Consider the following 20,864-nt stretch of genomic DNA (forward strand, 5'->3'; position numbering starts at 1 on the left):
TTCCCCACGGATCGACTGGTCAGCACTTCTGCGCTACAGGGAACACTGATACACCTGACCGACTGCCACCCGTCCACTGTGAGGGTGCATGAGCTACCCCCATGGGGCCTGACGATTCAGAATCTTCAGGTGTTTCACATGAGCCAATTTTCAGATCACTGAAATTTATCTTAGTAAGTGCCTTTAAGTATTAGTTAAGTACTAAAAAGGTACTAATTCCATGCTGTATTAAACAGAGTCTACTGAACATAATTAAACGTTTACTTGATGATGCAGGATCATCATTATAAGCAGTCTGACTACGGTGCTAAGCTCTTACACAGAGATCTTCTCAGGGGTTACCAAGTTTGACAGACTTGTGTATCCCTATTCTAAATGCCCCAAGACAACTGTCACTTTTAAATAGAAGTTTCCATCTTCTTCCTAAAATGTCAACTGGCACTCTTGATACTGTTGCTATGTCCTTGCTGCTGACCTACTACTATTTTCCTTTTAAAAACTGATCATAGGGGCCGGCCCGGTGGCAAAGCAGTTAAGTGTGCATGTTCTGCTTCAGCAGCCTGGGGTTCACTGGTTCAGATCCCGGGTGCGGACACGGCACTGCTTGTCAAGCCATGCTGTGGTAGGCGTCCCACATATAAAGTGGAGGAAGATGGGCATGGATGTTAGCTCAGGGCCAGTCTTCCTCAGCAAAAAGAGGAGGATTGTCAGTGGATGTTAGTTCAGGGCTAATCTTCCTCAAAAAGAAAAAAAAATCATAAAATATCTCCATGAGAAAGAAAAGTCTAGAGATTAAGTATTTAAGTACTCATCCTCCGACTTAGAAACTGTTCACAACTGATATATTTGTTTCAGACCACTATTTTCCCCTACTAGTAAAAAATATATATATATCTTTATATTATAAAAGCAGTTTAGCCACTTTCCAAGGCATCTGGAAAACAGAGAAAAGATATCACTCAAAATCTACCATCTTAATAACCAGAATTCACATTTTGGTGAATTTCCTTCTTTTCTTTTTTCCTGTGCAACTGGGTTTCCCAAATATTTCTGAGCATACATATAATTTGTAATGTCATTCTTATGACAAGTTTTTATCAAACATGCTTCTTTAGGTTGCAACAGAACCACCATTTTTTAGAGGCTGCACAGCAGAGCAAGTGAATGTACCAGTTACGGAACCAATCCCATCTCATCATCACCTAAATTACAATAAAATAATTACCTAGATTACATTTAGGATAGTTCCAATTTCCTGCTATTGTACATAGACTTGAGAGAACATTTTATGCATATAGTCTAACCTCCTGACTTTTAATCTACTCAGAAAGCATATCTGAGTATTCTCTGGCTTGAGAGTGACTCCTCGGTAGCATCAGAATGAGGTCTAAAAGACAATTTCACTCATTAATTCATCCATCCATCTATTCATTCATTTAAAAAACACTTACCAAGTTCCTACTTGATGTTAGAGATCTTTTTCAGTAAAACAAGTTAAAAAGAGTAAGGCATGGTCCCTGCCCTCCAGAAGCTCAGTGAGACAACTCACTGCCCTTGTCACAGAGAGCAATAAAGGAATAGGACATGAGTCCCAGATTCGCTGCTAAGCAGCGTTGCACGAATGATCCGTTCAACTCAAGAGTCTGCGGGAGGAAACCCTCCTGTGGCTACTGCAGTCAGGGATGGGCAGGTGAGGGGGTCTCAAGGGCAGGTGAGGCGGTCTCATTCACATATGCCAGCTTCAAAGACTATACTGCTCTGATATTAACAAAGAGATGGTACCCAAATCTTTTCTCCTAATCCAAAGTCAAGCGGAGCAAAAATGATAACGTTTTCTTTCCTGGGATTAAGCACTGTCACTGTCATTTTGGGTGATGGAATCAAGACCTTTTCTGTGATGTCAGGGAGTATTCACATACGAGCCGGGCTGTGTTGCCTATAAACAGCCTTCTCTCCTCAGGCAGCCCAAGCTCTCATATTTTAGCCATCTGAATCAGACAGCTATATCCCCTTTCTTGTTCTGTCAACAAATGCAAGAAAACGTAGCCACTTAACTTGAAGAAACACTCACACAGTGTCTCTGTATTTTTTCTCATCTTGCTGCAGACCAGTGACAGCGTCATGAGCTGGCACAGGTCTCACATTTGGGCAGGATCACTATAGAGGCTCAGGACAGGCTTTCCCTCTGAGAGGCGAAGCAGCTTCTCAAGGTTCACAGTGGTGAGAGATCAGGAAGCGCTCAGGTGGCATCTGAAAGGAGGCCTGTGTGACCAGAAGTGCACACGCATATGCCACCGGCCTGGCCTCCAGGCCCCTGCAAAGCCGGACCACTGAGAGGGACTGGCTCTTGAGATCCGAAAACCTACCAGTCATTTTGGTGTCTCTAGGCTGAATGTGAAGTAGACTCAAGCTATTTTAATTTACAGCACGTGGATTCAATATAAGGGGCCATCAAAGGTTTCGTGTACAAAGAATTTGTACTAGAAGGAAAAATGTTTAAGTTGTAAGATTAATGGGAAAAGCATAATATAAATTATATATAATAATTTCTTGAATCACGTAAACAAAGAAAGACTGAAGGGAAATACATCCAAACATTAAGAGCAATAGTCCTATGAGGGGGGATTATGAATGTACTTTATGTTTTTCTACGTCTTTCAAATTTTCTATAATTTATGTTCATATTTTCCTCTATCTTCTTCATTTTCTACAATGCTTTTAAAACCCGAGGATAAAATATTTTTATTTTTAGAAGTTCGAGGGTCAAAACTAAATTTTTTTAAAACCCTGCATTTGAAATTATTATCAACTGCCACAATTCAGTAACGGTTTGCAATAATACTCTTTACTAGCAAAAAAACAAACAAAAAGAATTGTGGCTCATGTTTAGCACACACTATTTTTTTTTCTGCTTTAGGATATCTATCACATTATCGTTTTACTTAGAGATTTTCCAAAATAAATCAGCAGGTTCACATCTTTATGCAGTTTCATTTTGACATGATGAAGTGGGAGTTTCAATCTGACTTAATTATTTCATCATGTAGAGCTGAAATCCAGCCAAATCTGTTGATTAATCAGATGATCTCTTATACTTGAAAAAAAAAAGGCTATAGGTCAGTTAATGATAGATAGGTTTAAAAGGAAATGAATTAGGTTGGGTGGATTCATGACAGAGTTGTCAAACCTCCCCTATATAGGATTTTCCTATAGGTGACCACATCCGTCCAACAATTTTACTAAGATTCATCTGAATACTTAAAAGTTCTATCGTTAGTACAAAGTCCTAAAGTATGCTTTATTGCTCATGAAACCTTGAGTCTAGTTCCTGGTATAAGTAAGTTCGTCCTCTGACCCATGGATTCCCCATCTACTAGTTACCCCACTACACTAACCAGCTGTTAGCACTTCCTTTTCTCTCCAAAGCTTTACTGCATCTCTTCTAATTCTTATTAAATGCTTACTCTATGCAAGACATTGTATTAGTTTCTTCTATCCCCCATTGACTCAGAGAGAGGGGGAAAAAATCAAAGGCCACCTAGGTAAAAATAAATCTGGATTTAGTCTTTCTTTTTAAAAGAGAAAGATAAAAATAAAACATTCTACTCAGGAAATATAAGAATCAGAGTAAATGTGGCAAGTTAATGAAAAACAACGGATGAGGGAGCAGCGATTGGAGAGAGGGTTATAGATATAGGAAAAGGAAGAAGGTAGGAGGTGTGAAAGGGGGAGTCAGTGGAAAAATGAGAGTGAGAAAGCACAAAAAAAGAGACACAGATAAATACAGATATACAAAGATGACTTGAATAAAAAAAGTTTTTCATAACTATTATGACTACATGTTTTGTAAATCTGTGTTGCATTTTCACAACAGCCACAGAGCAGTATTATATAGTTTCTTAGTTTCTAGGCAGAATTTTTTAAATTTATAAATCATGTAAAAGGTTTCTTGAGCTATCTGGCTAATTTTCAACTTTCAGAGGCCAATTTCCAGTGTATGACAACTTTCCCTTTGACTCAGAAGCAAAGATGGAGAAAAATGTTTGGGCAAAGAAAAGCCTCGGATTGCCAGGCCAGCACTGCCCCCACCCTCCCAACACAACAAGAGAGAAGGAAAACCAACCTAGTGTGCAAACCTCAGCTCCCCTTCTCTCCCCTTCCTTCTCCCACACATGCCCACTCCCACATAGCAGTAGTCCCTGGAAGCCAAATGCAGCCCGTTCCTCCCATAAAACCACGTCTTTGCACACGAAGTCACCCATGCAGAAATGTCTGCCCTTCTCTACCTTCCGACTTCACTCTTCCTTCTAGACGCTGCTCAAAGGCCGCCCTTAAGCCTGGCCTTCTTCCACTGAAGATCCCTCACCCATATTCCAGCCTCTCATACGCACCTCCACTGTGGCCCTAGGAGCAGTGTGGGGCCACCAGTAACCCCCAAGGAGACCCTGGCATGCTCATCTCTGAGCATTTAGCTCCCAACATAGTATCAGCTAGGGAGTGGACTCTTAGAAAATGTTTGCTGAAGTCAAATTAATTAAATGGAAGCATCTGGTTCTTTTGCAAAAAAGATTAAACCTAGACCAAAGGCATCAGTTTTACATGAAAAAAATGATAACCATGTTTTTTAAAAATTTCTTTTCCTAAAGTCTACATTCAGATTGTGGTTTAAAAAAAAAAGAAATGACTTTAACTTTTCCACTAGAAAAATTTTCATTATTGATATACAGATTTCAGAGAGATTGGTCAATTCTACATGAAGATACCAGAAACTTCTATCGGACACAAACCTGGCCCACTGTAATCTCCATTCTGACCCTGTCTTCACCCTCTGCAGCCACACCGAACAAATCTATTCCCTCTTCCTCAACAGGCCTCCTCAAACGTGGAACTGTGCTCTCTTCACCAAGCTAAGCATTACCAGCTTCTCATTTCATCCTCGTTCAAGGCTTCATTTCTCGGTAGCCCTTCTTTGGAGACCTATTTCATTAAAGTGACAACCAGAACGGATATGGTCCAGCAATGGCCATGGTGGGGTTACCATAGCTGGGATGCGATACCTCTACTAAGGGAGCTTTTAGAGGCCTGCAACAACGTGGGCTCATCCTGAGCTCGTGAGGAACCAAAACCCCAGGATGTTTTTGCACACCATATATCCTCTCCTGCCCCCCACCTGTCTCCCGCTATGCTCCCTCCTAGAACAGTCATTACAAGAATCTAAAAAGTCCCCATCAAAACTTCACGATGAAAAATCCAGGCAGAATGCTGGGAAACACTGAGAATTCTCAGTACATGGTCCTTTCATAATGGGATGAGGAGTGTCTGAATGGCAGCCGCTAACACGGGCTTTCCAAGGCTTTTGAGAGGCTGGCCTGCTTGACTTCCGTCCACCCATGACGACAATTGGCCTGTATAAGAGAGGATCTGAAAAGCACAGAAGAGCTTTTGCTACAATCCTACAAATTGATCCCATAATCAGAGCTGTCCAACAAAACAACGGACCTGAAAGGAGTTGATGGCGCCCTTAGTTATTACAAGATTCAAGGATGGCAGAGGGCCATTTGTCAGGATTCCCAGAGAAGAAGTCTTGCATGGGGTTGCTGGATGGGTTTGAGATCTTTAATGACCCTTCTGGTAGTTACGATTTAATAATTATACAACCCCCTCAAGATCCTGTGGGCAAACTTAAACTCATTTCCAATACTCTGGTGCCCTGGAGTGAGCACAGGATTCAAACATTCACTCAACAATCAACAATTAACCAAATCACACGTACTGACTATCTCCCAGATGCCTGCTATGGTGCCGTACAGGTGACGCATGAATCCCTTTCTCATTCCCCATCCAATCGCATCCTTTATTATTCTGCTTGTACTTTATTAATCTATTACTGAGCAACTTTAGGATGTTGATGACAATTAATATTAAATCATTACTTATGATTCCCCATTCCCACCTATCATTTATTAATTATGGTACTTAATAATTTCTCAATTTCAAAATTTCTGTAACATCAATGACTATAAATATATTCAATTTCTCACTAAGGTGAAGCCTACACACTGACAAGAAATGAGATTCCTATGATAGAAAAGAATGGCCTTTTCTCCTCAAAGAAAATTATGCTCAAAATAGACAAAACATACTAGAGAGAGCAACAGCCAAACATTAAAAAAAGAAAAAGCTTACAAGCAGATACAGTAATCTCTTTGCAACTGCTATCTGCCCTTGTTCACTGAAACTAAAAATAAAATGGGCCTCTGGTTTACTAAATTTGGTTGCAAGCGCTTTTCCCACCAAACCACTTTGCAATCTCATCAATCATTAATAATAAGGATTGGGAGGGGGATGGAAGAGAGGCTGTAGTAAAAATATACTGTATATTTTCTGGAATGGATGATGAAACAGAAGGTTTCACTTCTTGTTTCAACTATTTTAGCACCTTCTCATTTTACTCAATTCCAGTCCCATTAAAGGGACTGGGCAATTGGGCAGAACATGAGGAGAACTCATTTTGAGAGAAGATTAAAATCTGCCCCAGTAATAAACTGTCTTCAGTTACTGTACACATCAGTCAAACCAAATAACTCACTCTAGGTTTAACTCATTCAGCAGGGCTGGAATAATACATCACTCTTCTGATAGAGGCGCAAGTCCATTAATTACCAAAACGTGCTGCCAGAGTCATGTGGTCCCCATTCTTCCCCTATCAAGTATGTTTTAGTTTTGAGGCAAGAGGAGAAATTCAGATGGGAAATGAGTAATTTGGGAACCTCTTACAGCTCTCTGGCCTGCAGTAAGTAATCCTTTCTTCCCCTTTCAGAGTCGATCAGCAAAGGTACCAAACACAGAAAGCAGGGCCTGGCTGCTCACGGCCATGCAGCACGTAAAACCTCCACCCGAATTCTGAATCATCACACTAACCAGTGACCCAGACAAAGGAGATCCAGAGAAACAACCGCATCCAGGTTGTGACACCCTATAAAGTGAGTGTGTGTATGTGTGTGCACACATAACCACAGAAGTACAAACACAGCCCCACTTTTAGAGGTTGCATTGCCCGGCACTGAGGAGTCCTTAGAACCTAGGGACCTGGATAAATTCTCACCCCGCCTCCTACTGGGTAGACCTTTTGCAAGTTAACCTCACAATGCCTCAGCTTTTGTATCTGTAAAGTCATCCTAAGGGTACCAACCTCATAAGGTGGCGTGAAGTTACACAGACTAATGTCCCAAGTACAGTAGCTGGTACATACAGATATACCCTGGATAGACACAGTACTCATTCAACCCAAATGGCTGCTCACTCCAGCAGACTGGTGTTTTGTTGCTGCCAAGATCTACGCAACAATATACTTAAAAACCTAATCACCTAAAGCGTTTGGCTGGAGCCATCGCTCCTTAACCAAGTCCTTGCTTGTGAAAGGTTCTCTTGGCCCTGTTTACTTTGGACGGGCATCAAGTGTCTGTTTTCCTCAGAATCTGAAAGTCACTGGGTCAAGGTTGTCAAGGCCCCTTTTCACACAGAGGAATCAGTCAAGACTGAGAATGCTCTGTGTGGTGGTGGTGGTGGTCGCCTGGCCAATCTCATAGGGAGTCACTCCGTGGCTTTGGCAGTCTGCTACTGTCTGCTGGAATAAATCTGGAGCCAAAATATGATTTGTCTGTTTTGACTTGCGTACATTTTCTGAGTACAAGACACTATTGATAAGGAATCTAGGTAAGAGCAGAAAATGTTTCTTGATTCCCCTGAAAGTACAAAATGTTCATTCAGTGAAGAGAGGGGGTCATTCACTCATTACAATTATCTACATCTTCTCTAGCAGTGGTTCCTAAATGTGCCTCAGAATTGCCTGGGAGCTGGTTAAAACACAGATTGCTGGGTCCCACCCTCATAGTTTCTGATTTAGTAGGTTTAGGGCAAGAGAGCATGGTGCTGAGAATTGCATTTCTAATATAGTTCCAGTAGATAACGAATGCTGCTAGTCTGGGGACCACACTTTGAGACCCTCTGCTCTTTCAGTAGAACCACCTGTCTGGCTATAAGATACTTAAGTTTAGATCCTAGGTCATAGCACACTACCAAGCAAAGAAAGTGCAATGATTCTCATTAGGTATTTGTTGAACGAATGCATGAGTTTGAACAAGCAGATGAGTTTTCCTCAGAGCCTGAGTTTTTCTCCTCCATCAATATCACATTTCCCGTATTGACTTATACAGAAGCTACTGAACACTATATATAAATTAAGATAGCCCTCAATATCCTTCAACCAACCACAATGGATTTTAAAATAGATAAAAAGACTGTAGCATACACACCCCTCCCCCACCGTGATGGTCTGCTACATGTACCCCAACATCTACACTCTCCTTCTTTCTTTTAATCACAGAAGCTCCAGTTTTAGCTGGGCAAATGGTTGCCTAGTTGCAGACTATATTTCTCCACCTTCCTGCAGCTAAGTGTGCCCAATAACAAGTCCCTCTTATAGGGTGAAGAATAGACAAGGTGAGAGAAAGCCAGCTTCGACCACGGACCCCAGGACCACACTCTAGAGCAGAGGTTGGCAAACCTCTTTTGTAAAGGGCCAGACAGTAAATTTCTCGGCTTTGCAAATCATATGGTCTCTGCTGCAACTCTTTAACTCTGCCATTGTAGCACAAAAGCAACTAGAAACTTTATGAAAATAAATGAGCATGCTGTGTTCCCAATAAAACTTTATTTATGGATATGAAATGTGAGTTGCATATAATTTTCATATGTTAGAAAAGTTTTTTCCAACCATTTAAAAATGTAATTTAAAAACCATTCTTGGTTTGTGGGCCATACAAAATCAAGGGACAGGCCAAATTTGGCCCATGGGCCATAATTTGCCAACCAAGCCCTAGAGGATGATGAAGGAATGAGAGAGAAGGGAGCTGTCCTTAGAGAGTCTTACGGAGCAGAGGTACTACTCACCCTAACCAGAGTCTACTTCTTTTAACAACAGAGAAAGAAGCTTCTATCTTCTCGGAACAATTGCATTTGAGGATCTCTGTTAAAAGAAGCTTAGTGTGTAACTGTCAACCATGCATCTACATGTACAAAATCACATTTTGGTGTGAGATAGTCTCAGATATTAGCACTGTTCAGAATGAACAAAAAGTTAAAGGAATGGAAGGGTTCTTTTTTTTTAAACCTCTGAGGTAAGCTTAAACTCTACATGTTTCCTTATGACGTTCTAAGGTGGCAGAACTAATAGGAGTAAACATCTATCTTGGTTGCTGCAGCAGAGATTGCCCAATATCTACTCTCTCCTCATTCCTTCATAACAGATCCACGGACAATGGACCCTGCAAAAGGGTTACACTTCTCAGCCTGCCCAAGCCCAATTAGGAACAGGGACTCTGGGCCTAAGGAGAAACGAGGCCACGTTGAACACACACACACACACACACACACACACTTCCTAATGTTGCCCGGCCCTCTCCCCAGAAACACAGCTCATGAGGGACTGAGAGGCGATAAATGGCCCTCCCTCTTCCATTCAGACAGGGGTGACCAATGTAATACTATAAGCAGTAGCTTCTGGGGAAGGTTTCCCAGAAAGCTCTTTTGGTCTTCCCAAAAGCCTGGAAATCAGGAGCATTAACTGGAGCTTTTGGAACCACGAGGTAAAAAGAAAGAGAACGGCAGAGATCTCAGTTGGCATGAAAATCCTGGGCCACTGAAGAACCAGCTAGACCCAGAATTCTCTCACCTGAGCTCCTGTGGTCAGGTGTCTGTTACCAGCAGCCAATGTAATTCCAACTCACGTAGGCCCCAAATTAGGTCCTATCTGCACAAGTGAGTAAAGATAACACCCACATGCATACAGTGCACAGCTCGGAAATGGAGATTTCTCAGGTGAAAAGGAGCAATACTGTGGTCACGATGATGTCCTGTAGGGATTCTGGAAAAGTCAGTTTTGCCTGAGGGTCCTCTCACCATCAGCTTACCCTGATCCCGCTAGACCTCCTGACTGGCCTCTACACATGTGGTCCTATCACTGACTGCAGCTGAGAATTCAGTCGGACACGGACACGGACTGGGCTTAGTGACAGCGAGCATTCCAATCGGTGTCAAGAAACCTAGCTCTCCATGTTGGCTTTCCACTAATGGCTTTATGTCCTGGACCAGCCTTCCCTGGCTGAAAGCCAGTCAGTTGACCAGAACATCCCATGTGCCAGCCACTGCTCTGGGCCCTGGGAAACAAGAGTGCACCCGGCTGTGAGTTCCTATCCTCAAGAAGCTCACATCCTGGTGAGGGGAGACAGAAAATAAATGAATAAACAAATGAATAAATAAGATAATTCCAGTAGAGGTAAGTCCTATGAAAACATGTAGCTGGGTAATGTGCTAGAACAAGGAGGGAGCGCGGGCTGCTCTATGAGCTGAGGTGGAGAGAGAAAGTCTCTGAGCAGCTGAGACTTGAAGATAAGGAGACAGTCATGGGAAAATCCAGAGAAGTAACTGAGTGTGGGGTTGAGGGGACCTCTTGGTACTATCATCGCAATTTTTGTGTGTATCTAAACCTGTTCTAAAAATTAAAATTTATTTTTAAAATATCTAAAGAAGAGAAATCCAGGCAGAAGAAACAAGAGCAATGGTCTTGAGGTGTGAACAACATCGGGAGGTTGAAGGGAGAAGACAGTGAGTGTGTGTGGCTGCAGCATGGCGAGCACAGAGGAGGAAGGAGGTGGGATTCGAGGCGGGCTCACATGCCGTGCTGAGACTTCTGAGCCATCCTAAGCCAACTGGATTTTCTCTTGTTGGAATGGGGAGGCTGGAAAGCAGAGTGGCTTGATATGATTGACATTTTCGAAAGGTCACTCTTGCTGCTGTGGAGGACAAGCATTAGGGGATGGAGGAGCTGTCATGGAGGCAGGCAGACCAGACAGCAGGCTGCAGCACTGGATGATCGTGGCCCGAGAGTCTCAGTCTTCAGGCCCCGACCAATGGCTGTAAAACGCAGTGACACAGTGAATTTCATCCCTCCTAGTGTATATATAGCCTATTATACTGTACACCGCATAAAAACTGGAGCCTCAGACTTCACTTCTAACGCCTAAACAATTTTTAAAAATTTTCACCCAAAGCCCTGACATTCCTCAAACATAAAAACATAATTAGGAAATAAAGCACTTTGATTTAAACCGTTGTCTTAGAGTGTGATCTTTTAAAAGCAGCTACTTCAGTTTTGTTCACAACAGCAAACATTAGAACAGAATGATGGGGTGGCCTTGCCCCCGAGGTGGTGAAAATTGGTTCTGGGTTGGGGTAGGAAATCCCACTCTTTTTATATACGAAGTGTAGATATACATACAGCACATAAAAATACAGCATATCTGTGGTATTAAAATTCAGGGGGAGGGGGAATAGGAAACAATCTCTGAAATAGACAATGTCCTGCGGAGGGGCTTATTGAAAAAAGGGTTGAGAGACACTGATTTACATAAACACTCCATCTAAAACGCTATACGGTCCTCCCTCGGCATCTGCAAGGGATTGGTCCCAGGACCCATGGCAGGTGCCAAAGTCCCCGGATGCTCCAGTCCCTTATATAAAATGGCATATTAGCAATATAAACTACGCAATCTTCCTGTATACTTTAAATCATCTCTAAATTACTTATAATTGTAAATGCTATGCAAATAGTTGTTATACTGTATTGTTTAGGGTTAGGGAATTTTTTTTCTGAATATTTTAGGCCTGCGGTTGGTTGAATCCGCAAATGCAGAACCCGTGGATAGGAGGGCCAAAAGAACCCCCACTGTCATTCTCTACTGGAAACTAAATATGAGTCATAAAGGTCCATATCTTGCTGATAATTTCAGAAATCCTGGAATCTTTTCATTATTACCTGATGCAGCATGAGGTTCTGTTACATTGAAGTTTCTGACAGTGGAGCCGCTTTAATACACGGAAGGCTTCCTAAAACACAGCTGATCCTGGGGGTGAGGGTCATGAACAGGGGGCCACCTTCTCATGAGATGCTTTTGGTATGCAAGGAATGGCCTCCTGGGATGGATCAAAAATGGATCAAAACTACCTCTCTCAAGAGGGAGGTAGTGAATTCTTTGAGAGTCTTTCTTGTAGAAGAAAAGTTCTTGAGCTGCCTGTACACAGCCACTGGCATAGAACCACAGCACTTTCAGACCTAGGAGAAGCCCCAGAAGTCATCCATTCCTGCAGCAGAGTGTAGCTTTGGATCTTAAAGTACAAGTTTGAATTCTGATTACTTTCTAGTGAGTGACAATGGGCAGGTTATTTAATCATTCCGTGGCTCAGCTTCCTCGTCTGTAAATTGGGAATAATAGTAAGTGCACCTTACAGGTGAATTAATTCCTGTAAAGCACTTAGAACAATAACAATGCCAAGCACACCACAGGCATTTAACAAATGTTAGCCCTTATCACTATAATCAGCCTTTTGGTTTTCACTTTTTTTAAACTTGAAAAATCCTTTGAGAAAAGTTTACCCAAAGTCCTACATGTAAGGGATGAAAACTACTAGGGAGTTCTGTAGAAATCCTAGAGCCTCAAGAAGCACTTCTGGAAAACCAGTGATTAAGCCTAATGCGCATAATTTATTCCCCAAGAAACGGAGACTCAAGTTTGAAGTGACCAGCCAAGGTCACACCAGAACCCCAGTCTCAACTACTGACCCTCTTGTACTCTGTTACCAGGTGCCTCCTCGTTATCAAAGAAGTAAGAAGTACAGAATGCGTGTGCTGATGGGACTGTCATAGGAATGAGGGGTCATGGGTGACATGCAGAAACCGGAATGTACGAAGCAGTGCACTTGACCTTCACAGCCAATCATGGAAGTCACCACGGCCCTCAGTGCAAAGCAGGAAATCCCTCTGTGGCATCCCTAACAAAGGTTTATACAGCCTCTGCTTGAACTATTTCCCGAGAACCCACGGCTTTTCCTGATGGCCTTTGCTGCTGACTAGCTGCAGAAGCCAGAATTAAAAGCAGTATAGAACTATCCTTTATTCCTCAGAAACTTCACCATTCCCAGGGCAGTATGGTGAAGGCTTTGGAGTCAAGCAGGCCTGGCTGTGTAACCTTGACGAGGTTTCTTACCCTCCTCTTAAGGCTCAGTGTCTTGACCTATAAAATGCAGATAATACTAGAACTTCCCTCAGGGCCTTTCTGAGAGCGTCAAATGAAATAATGTGTTCAATGGTATTTAAGAGCCCCTAGCACATAGTTGGAGCTCAATAAATTGTAAATGCTTTTAATTATTATTATAACCATCCACCCTTTCCCTATTAAACTACTAGACTATATATTAGCTATTCAATGGGAAGGAAAAATTCTCAAAAGTAGACTCACTTGTCGGTCCACGGCAGGAAACTACTAGCTGTCCCCCTAAAGCAGGCCCTCAATTCCTCCACAGTAACAGAAGTGTAGTTAGGCCCTGCTGGGGGCTAATGTGCCAGTGCCTTTGCAGCTACATGTAGCCATGCAATTAAGTTCTCACCAATGGAACAGGACTGGAGGTGACAGGTTATCCTTGAGGTCTGGGCCATAATACACTGTAAGTGCACTCCTCTACACTCTTTTCCTTTCCCTCAAGATGAATACAAACAAAAGTTTATCCTCAGAGAAGGACCCCAGAGAAGCCAGCTTTTACCACACAGAAGAAGGAGGAGCAGACTGTGGGAAAATAAAGAAGTGAGATGGAAGGATCCTGAAGCTCTGAATAACTGCATGGAGCCAAGTAGTCTGTCTACCCACCCTGGATGCTTCTGTGGAAGAGACATAAACTTCTTGGACCTTTAATCCATGTAATGTTAGGCCTGTTTGTTACAACAGCTGAGCCTTTTTTCCTAGAGTAACCACTGCTTGGGAGCAATGACTTAGCTGAAAATTTACTACACCTTCAAAGCAGCTGATGGTAAGATCACACCCACAATCTGAAAGGCAACTCAAAGGACAGGAGTTAGAAGAATATAGGACCAAATATTCTTTCAGTGCCCTTTAAATCTTGTAGACACACCACGAAAATTAGCCTCAGTGCTTTTTTCAACTCTTCTGATGTAACATAGAGGCCAGGGCCTTCCTTGAGTGTGTAGAAAATGTCTGATTAAAGGCAAAGCATGGAACTAACTCAAATCCTTTAAATTCCTTCAAGGCTTCAAAAGCCTTTATTTCAGGAACAATGTGCAAGTGAAAAAATAATGGCTAACTCTGTCTTTAGGAGCAATTTAATCTGGTCCTTGGAGCTGAAGGCTTCCTGGTAGAGGCCAGATGCCTGGGTACAGTTCACTGGTGTCATTTTAAGTTCCTATATCATAACTTAGTGCTATTGCAGAATGGAGACATAGAGATGAAACACAGAGCCACGAATCAGCCTTTTGGAGGCTCACAATCTAGTGAGGAGAAACAGAAACACTGGAATAACAATAATGGAATGCTGTCTGGAGGCCCTATTTCAACAGTTGATAATAAAAGCATGATCAACTTATATTTATGAAATGTTTAACATGCACCAGGCACTGTGCTAGGATTTGCCACTTACTTAACCCTCCTAACAGCCCTATATGGTAGATAACATAGTGCTCATTTTGCAAATGAGAAAATTATACATTAGTAAGTTGTCCAAAGTCATAGAGCAGCCCTGCCAAAACCTGGGGTGTCCAACACCAGTGATCGTTCCCTCAGCCACCAGAAGATGTGATGTACAATGGGAGAATGGAGAAAGGAGGTTCCCGACTGGCGTGTGAGTCCTTTTCCATCCTCTGTGACATTGGCTCAGAACTGCAGGAAGAGAAAGGGCACAAGACCCACCTGGTAAAGCAGTCTCAAAGCTATTCTGAAGCTCCCTGTGCTGGGAAAGGGCATCAGAAGGTGTCCCCAACCTTCTCAGCCTTGCCAAACAGCTCAGGAACTTAGAAGACAAGCACAGACCACTGGAAAACCCCAATTAAAGCCTTGAGCAAAGCTTAAGTATTCTTAAGTAACCTCAGAATGAAAGAGGGGTCGATCATTCCTAACCTGAGAAGCAGATTCTACTGTTCTTTGCGGCAAGCAGAAATCACTTAACTGCTCTTACTTTCTTAATTTCCCTGTGTGAAATGTTTATTCATTCCTCATTGGAAAGTCATAACGTATGCCTCCCAAGTTCTCTGGGATGTTGTAGAGTCAGCAACCTCATGTTTATACAGTATTATGATTGTCTTAGGGGGAAATTTATATCCCGGTACTAAGTTTCAAATCCTTTTGGACTTTTTCTATTCCTGAAAAGAGACATCTGCGATAATAGATAATGGATTACTGAGATTCACTCCATCTCTCCCACTTACCCTTGGGAAGGAATATATTTCCTTGCCCTATCAACTCTGTGCTTGGCCACATGCCTTGATTTGGCCAAAGGAATGTGATGGACATGACCATGACACGAATGGAGGCCTTAAATGAGCTTGCGTGGTTTGGTGTGGCACTTGTACAATGGTGGTCCACCATGAGAAAAGCGGGACCCTAGTCCCTTCAGCCTGGTTGCCAGAATGAGCATATCAACTGACTTGTGCCCAACTCACAGTAGATCAGCTCACCAGCAGCCTGAAACAGAGGCACCCAGCTAAATCCAGCTTCCATTAGCCAGACACAGTCACTCTGCAGAACAGAGAACAGGAGAATAAGTGTTGGAAAGTCACTGAGTTTTGAGACAGTTTGTTATGCCCCATGATTGTGGCCATAGCTGACCAATGCATCATCATTTTATATTCATTGGAAAGGCTAAATTACGGCTACAAATACATGTATTTCTGATCTCACAGTCTTTGATTTTTCCCTTGAATTTCATTAACTGCATGGGCATCCTGTCATCTGAAACACACCATTTCTCTATTACTTGAACAAAGGTACTGGCAGGTTAGAATATAGAGAACAGGTTCATATACCTTCAATAAAGACAAAAGCTCATTTTGACAGTGACATGTTTATGCTAACACCTGCCCATAAGATGCAGATGTAGAAGAAAAACCAGTATCTATTTTTCATGGAAGAGCTACAGAAAATACTACCTTTCAGAATAAAAAAAGGGACTGATGGCGAAATAATATCTTCGGGCTCATGGTCTATATCATCTCCCTCAGTAATTTTTCTGTCCTTCTGTCAATGTCTTTGCTACTGCTTTCAAAACCATTCTCTCCTCTCTTCTACCCCCACCCTGCCCTCCCTTTCTGCCAACACTCAAATCCACTAAAATCTATGCAAGATTTCACAAAGCTTCTGAAGGAAAATTTTTAAAAAATCTATAGGTCCCAGAGTTTGGAAACTGTACCAAACATTCTTTTTTAATGTATCGTGATTATTGATAATCCTGATTTTCACTCCCGCTCCAAAACAGTAAACACTAAATGAATTTCACTAGTCAAAAATTTGTATTTCAATATAGATTTCAAAATATAAAAAGGGCTTTTAGGATTGAACAAAAAGCAAACTAGATTTGAAGAGATCTCGAGGCCCATTATCAGGGATTTCCACATCTCTACAGGGCTTTGAAGGTGGTGAGGGGGTCCTTCAGCTATTTGAATGTTACTAAAAAAACATATTGGAAACTATAACCATAATAAAGCTGCACAGCATTCCACATCATCATTTGGGGCTGGAATCAGTGGAACCCTTGTTTGGTGACACTGGCTGACACACAGGTCTACATGTCCCTGACGACCACTCCTATCCCATCCCCCACCTCCCTCCTTTCTCCCTCTGCTCGCGCCACACTAACCTCCTTGCTGCTCCTCAAGCACACCAGATGCTCCAGCTCAGGACCTCTGTCCTTGCTGGTCCCTCTGTCTGGAACATTCTTCCGCTAGATACCTGAATGGCTCATTCATTCCCCTACTTCATTCAGATACCTCCCTCTCAAAGAGGCCAGCCCCAGACTACCTTATCTCAAATAGGCCTCTCAACCTCTATCTCCTGACTCACAGCGCTATGACTGTTTGAAATTATCTTGTGTATTTGTGTTCTGCCTGCCTCTCTCATGAGCATGGACTTTAATTGTGTGGTCCACTACTGTATCTCCAGCTCCCAGGTAGTGCCTGCATAGTTGGCTCTCAAGAAATATTTACCAATACATAATTGGGAGTTTTAGATGTTGTTGCATGGAGAAACTGAAAAGCTTTAATTACTTATAAAATCAGACTGTTTAATAGACAAAACTCTTTCAAGACACAGAATCCATGAGAAGGGAGAAGGAAAATAACTAAAAGGGCCCTCAGTAACAAGAGTTGGAAACCATTTTTTCTATTAAAACTACTGATAATTCACACACGCCTGCACCAGCTACTTAACTGTATGGGATCTCGGCCGACTCTTTAAAGGAGAAAACCAGTGGCAACATATCCAATAGGGCTGAAAATGATTTCAATCATTGTCAAATACCATTTAGGAATAAAGTATTTTAAATATTCTCCGCAATCAGTAAACAACTCAACCATCGCCACTTGAGCTTCTAAAACAAGGCCTATCCCGGGACTTTCCTGAGAAGCTTCCAGCATTTGAGTATGTGACATTTCAAGGACTATTATTAAAGAGATGCACAGCCACTTAACGAGGAGAGCATGACATTTTGTTAGAGTCCTACAGTCATGTTCTTGGATTTCTTCACAAAAGCCCTACAAATCCTTTTGAATGATTCACAAAAAACCTTTACAAACAATACATACAAAAAATCATCTCCTGTTTTTCCACTGCTTAGTTGTGCAACATGAAAAAAATTGTTTTCTGTTTATACAGTTTAATAAACCTCCCTAGACGCTTAAAATGCCTTTTCTCCCAAATAGAAAATTATATTTATCTAATATGGAAGTCATGTTTCTAATCACATGATCTAACGTCGCAAAAACTTAAATCTGGATAAACAATGCTAAATTAAGGCTGGTATACTTTGAAACAGCAAGAATTTGTGTGTGGAATGTTTTAACAGTTCATGGATTCCTACAGCCACTCAGTATGACTTATACAAACACAAACCAAGACTCTAGCAGGGAAATCGAATTTCATCAAATATCTCAAAGTAAAAATGCTTAACAAAAACCAGAAATGTATAAGATTATTTTGATTCTTCTTTTTCCGTTGTATTATAAAAAAACATAAAGAGGACAGAAGAAGCTGAGGAATGTGGCATTGGGAGCATCATCATGGATGCGGGAAGGTGGTAGAATCCTATCAGTATTAACATTTACAGGTGCTTCCTAGTTGTCAGGCCCTTCATATGCATGTTTTTATTTAATCCTCATAACAACACTCTGGGATAAATATTAACTATCCTCATCTGACAAAAGTTGAGGTCTAGAAATATCAAAAAGCTTGGTCAAGGTGGTCAGCTAGCCAGTGGGATCTGAGGCAGCACCCTGGCCACTCCACAGTAAGGCCTCCAGCACGGCTTCCTCCAGAAGGCAATGCAGGGAATTAACTGGAGAGCTCTCTTTTCTTCAGAATCCACCAGAGTTCCAACAGTTAACCCACCAAACATGTGTGGTATCTCACTAAACCTGGAGATGGGTACTATTACCACCATTTTAGAGATGAAGAAAACGAGGCAGAGAGAGGTTAGGTAACTTGACAGAAGGAGGAAAGCCAAGATTCCAAGTGAGGCAAGCTGGCTCCAGGAGCCACAGCTGAACCACTGTTCTACCGCCGTTCTCTCGACTCCTCTTGGCCAAGCACTCCCGCTCACTCATGATTTCAAACCACCTCGGCTTCTTCACGGATGGAACTAGCGAACTGGGCTAGATCCTCTCTCTGTTTTCTTCCAGTTTTTCAGTGAAACAATGCTCAACTCATCTGCAAAAGGTTTTTTTTGCCATGATGAAAACACGCAGGATAGAGTTTTTGAGTGGTCCTGTTTTTTTCCCCAGGGGAGGGAAATACAACTGATAATGATCTTAACACACTTTCAGGATTAAGGCTCATTTTTTAAAATTTGGTATGAAACAACTACTTTTTTTTTCTGAGGAAAATTAGCCCTGAGCTATCATCCGCTGCCAATCCTCCTCTTTTTTGCTGAGGAAGACTGGCCCTGAGCTAACATTTGTGCCTATCTTCCTCTACTTTAATGTGGGACGCCTACCACAGCATGGCTTGACAGGTGGTGCCATGTGTGCACCTGGGATCTGAACCGGTGAACCTGGGCTGCTGAGCGGAACGCGCGCGCTTAACTGCTGTGCCACTGGGCTGGGCCCTGAAACAAATTTTTTTTTTCTTTTTTGGCACCTGAGCTAACAACTGTTGCCAATCTTTTTTTTTTCTGCTTTATCTCCTCAAACTCCCCCGTACATAGTTGTAGATCTTAGTTGCAGGTCCTTCTAGTTGTGGGATGTGGGATGCCGCTTCAACGTGGCCTGACGAGCGGTGCCATGTCCGCGCCCAGGATCTGAACCCTTGGGCTGCCGCAGCGGAGTGAGCGAACTTAACCACTCGGCCACGGAGCTGGCCCCTGAAACAAATTTTTTTAATCACAAACTTTTCATATTAAAAAATAATCATTTCATAACGAGAAATGGAAATTAAAAGAAAAAAACCTATGAGCTACTATTCTTTCCATTACACCTTCTATAGTTTCTATAGCTTCCTTGTTGGAAACCATGGTCTTCAAAATTTACTCTGCCTCTGAGCATTCATATGCACTCCATTAAAACACACAGCCTATCATTAACATCTCTTTATTAAATACAGTGATTAGATAGAGCAGAGGAGCTTTCTTGCACAGTTTTAAAACCATCTGTATTAGCTGCAAACAGTTAAAGATAGATTTCGCATAAAAATATAAATTCCTAGCTACTAATAACAACAACAAAAGAATCTGCCAACAAAGAGCCTGTACTCCAACATGGCACCAGTGGGCTGGAGGTGACAGCAGGCGCCTTTTTAAGCAAGGCAAGGGCTCTCCAGTGTGCCAGAACTCCAGCCACTCCCAATTATATTGAACGTGGTCACTTCACCCATACATTGTGTCCTCATGGCAGCTGAGTTTGAGACTCTTAGGTCACAGGCTCCCCAGTTTGAGCATTGCTGCTCTAACAACATACCTGAGACAGCAGCGTATCTTCAAATTTGCTCTGTATTAAATACTTGCCTCCAGTAAAACTAAAAACTACACCTATAGAACGGAAACCCAAAAAGTTTACAACTCTTCAACAGTCTGATTCCTTTTCAAAACTCCATCATCTTCACAATGCTAGTTATTTCATTAGAGTAAATGGATGGCTTCCCAATCTTGGAATCAACATTAGAATCAACTTTGAAGGGTTACAAACACTGGTGATCAGACTCAGATCATCCCTGTCAATCACCTCAGAAGCTCTGGGGGGTAGAGCCCGGGCATCCTTACTTTTTCCAGGTTTACTCAAGTGATTCTGATGGCACCCACGTTGAAAACTACTGACATACACTCTACTGACACACAGGGTGTGACCTATAAATCAATCAGACTGATTTACACAAGCCACAGATACAAATCACTCTCCTTACTTTACAGTGTACATTACATAAGCACTTAAGATGCTATCATCTTTTCAGGTTTTGACAAAATCTCACTTCTTTATTCGACATCTGAAGTGAACGGCACATATAACTTAAGATCTCTTCACCAAATTTTCTGTCTGATGTTTGCATATTTTAACAGCAAATATGTTGGTGTGGGCCCCTGAAAGTGTTGAAGTGAAGCCAACATACAAAAGGGAGTTTCCGACCCAGGCAGAAACATTGAGGCCCATTAGCTTAAATCACACAGTGTCAACCATTTGGTTGAGTTAGTGCCAAACTCCAGATGTCGAGTGTCAGAAATACTCTATTGAATGGTCTCCTCTGTAAACATCTCAAAAGCTAAAC

At 42.1% G+C, this 20,864-nt stretch overlaps 1 protein-coding gene across 1 annotated transcript in view; it reads right to left on the reverse strand.

Moving 5' to 3' along the window:
- JAZF1 (JAZF zinc finger 1) overlaps positions 1-20,864 on the reverse strand; it is a 321,433-nt gene that overhangs the window by 288,948 nt on the left and 11,621 nt on the right. The gene's annotated exons all lie outside the window — the stretch shown is intronic.

Source organism: Equus caballus, chromosome 4, assembly GCF_041296265.1.
Source record: "Equus caballus isolate H_3958 breed thoroughbred chromosome 4, TB-T2T, whole genome shotgun sequence".
Lineage (NCBI taxonomy): Eukaryota > Metazoa > Chordata > Mammalia > Perissodactyla > Equidae > Equus > Equus caballus.